Source organism: Podarcis tiliguerta (genome assembly GCF_965153285.1).
Source record: "Podarcis tiliguerta genome assembly, chromosome: 11".
NCBI classification, from domain to species: domain Eukaryota; kingdom Metazoa; phylum Chordata; class Lepidosauria; order Squamata; family Lacertidae; genus Podarcis; species Podarcis tiliguerta.
In genome coordinates, this window is record NC_139544.1 from 18,441,548 (window position 1) to 18,444,030 (window position 2,483).

At 39.1% G+C, this 2,483-nt stretch overlaps 1 long non-coding RNA gene across 2 annotated transcripts; it reads left to right on the top strand.

Moving 5' to 3' along the window:
* The first annotated feature begins 259 nt into the window (after nucleotides 1-259).
* On the top strand, nucleotides 260-2,035 carry LOC310660256. Of its 2 annotated transcripts, XR_014503327.1 has the most exons (3): nucleotides 268-414; nucleotides 644-1,622; nucleotides 1,870-2,035. It is a non-coding gene; the product is annotated as an uncharacterized lncRNA (long non-coding RNA). The 2 variants fall into 2 exon arrangements; XR_014503326.1 differs by lacking the exon at nucleotides 1,870-2,035 and having other exon boundaries at nucleotides 260-414; nucleotides 644-1,193.
* Nucleotides 2,036-2,483: the final 448 nt, after the last annotated feature.

Below are 2,483 nucleotides of genomic sequence, written 5' to 3' on the forward strand. Positions count from 1 at the left end.
CCGTCTCTCAGAGAAACAGTACAACCACATTTATGGTAGACATAAACTATAAATATAGACCCATCTTACAAGTGGCTCGGCAAGCTGTCATTCATAAACCAGAGTATTTCAACAACAAGCTGATTTAGACCCACTGAAATAAAGAAAAGTTCACCAGCTCCTTTAATTAACAAGCACAGTACTCCAATTGATTTGAAGACTGGACTCTTATGATCAAAGCGGAGATCCTTTGTGATGTAGAGAAGACTGGGATGTCATTTCCGCATCATCTTAACCACACTATGACAACACTAGCTTTTCTTTGATGCTGTTTCCAAGTGTAAGTACAGAGCTGGGGTTGGGAGAGACTGGTAGCTTCCTGTATATATGAAATACAGGGTACAATTTAAAATGGCTGTTTGAGAATTCATAAATGTAAGTAATTGGAACAAAGCTCAAAACTCTCTTTTTTGTTTAATTCTTCTACAGGCTACACACAAGTCCAAAAGGGATAGAACTTTGTGACTATTTTTGACAGTGTCAAGTGGCGCCTCATCTTTGCGTGTTTTGGGGCAGATAGGGACATAGCAACATAGCTGTACAAGCTGAATCTGCTACGTCTTCAATATAATTTCCTAATTATGACTTTTTTCTTCCTTCGTAGAAAGATCCACATATCCTCTATGAAGCAGCAGGTAGAAGAAACAATGGCAGTGGCAGCTTTTTAAAAAGAGAGAGAACATTCACAAATGTGAAGACTTTGTGTGGGAAAATATGTCTTTCCAAATTCAAAAGAATGAGTATTTGGAACACTGATCGTTCTGCCTCTCTATAGCTTTTCAAATAGTCCCGCAGATTTCAACTGTGTTTAATGAATCAGGAATAGAGCTAAATGAAAGAGCCTTTTTTGACTGAGAGATTAAAGAGAAATTGCAATTCGTTTTACAAAACAGTGAGAACATCAAGGAGTACTCACAACAACTGCCAGTGCCTCTTGGGATCAAATAATTTGGAAGCATGAAGTGCCCAAAGAACAAGAGAGGAAGCAATTTGCAGGAAGGAGTTTGCTACTTTGCAAGAAATTTATTAGAATACCAGTTCTCAGGGGGAAAGACTTCTAAGAATTCAGGGCAATTAGACTGTGTTTTCAAAAAATGTTTTGGACAGGGAATATAATAAAATAATCCAGTATTTGCCACTCATCACACGGTCAACACTAGCGTTAAGTTATTACAACTGTAAGATATTCAAGAAAGAAGGATAGTCATCAACATGCGTTTAATATTCCTCTTCTGATTTGTGTAGTTAGCATTGTCTAATCCTCACTGTGTAACACTGAAATTGCCATTTATGTTTGGTTTTTTTAAAAGGTACTCGATTCTGTACTTGAGATTCAGTGGTTGAGAAGCTTCACGATTTCATGAAAATCCTTTGACACCATGAAAAAATGTGGTACTGTACATTCCACTGGTGGAGATAAAATGGAGTGGATTCATGGACAGGCTATGAGTGGAACATAGCAGGATCATGTTATTGTGTATCTATATTCCTCCAGACCCCACAGCCACCCCCCTGTTGATGGTGGAACTTGACGTCAACTGCAGAACTGGGACAAGAAATGTGGATCCCATTGGCTGCTGCTGGTGTGTGATTGAAAAATGAAAATGAACACTAGAGAGTTGGTGGTGGTGGTGGTGGTGTGTGTGTGTGTGTGTGTGAGAGAGAGAGAGAGAGAGAGAGAGAGAGCGCATACAAAACAGGATAGTATTGGATTGCCTTTGGCATTCAGGTTTAAATCCTGATACCATTCTTTTTTATTATTTATTGAATTTTGAAAAGTTTTCAAGATTTTTACAGTAAGAGAATACCCCTTCCTTCACTTCCCATAAGACCTTCCTTCACTTCCCATAAGATGTCAAGGAGATAAAGAACTTCACAACTTTTAGAAGACATCTGAAGACAGTCCTGTATCAAGAAGTTTTTAATGTTTGATGTTATATTATGTTTTATTATGTGTTGGAAGCTGCCTAGAGTGGCTGGGGCAACCCAGCCAGATGGGCGGGGTATAAATAATAAAATTGTTGTTGTTGTTACTGTTAGAATTGGTGGCACAGGAATCTAGCCAAAAGTTCCCCTTTTTTTGCTGATACCACTATTTACTTTCTTCTGCCTGGTCACTGATGTGTGTTAAAATATGCATATCCAATGTTGCATACTAAACAACTAACACAGAATCATAGAATTGTAGAGTTAGAAGGAGCCACAAGGGACATCGAATCCAACCCCCTGCAGTGCAAGAATTGTTTGCCCAACATAGGGTTCAAACCCATGACCCTAAGATTAACAATCTCACGCATACCATGTTGCGGGAGGCAATATCACGAGGCTGTTATGTATGTGTATAATGTGTGTTATACGTAGAGCTGCCACTGAAGACAGTTCAGAAACTTCAGCTAGTGCAGAATTCAGCAGCCAGGTTGCTCACTGGAGCAAGATGGTTTGAG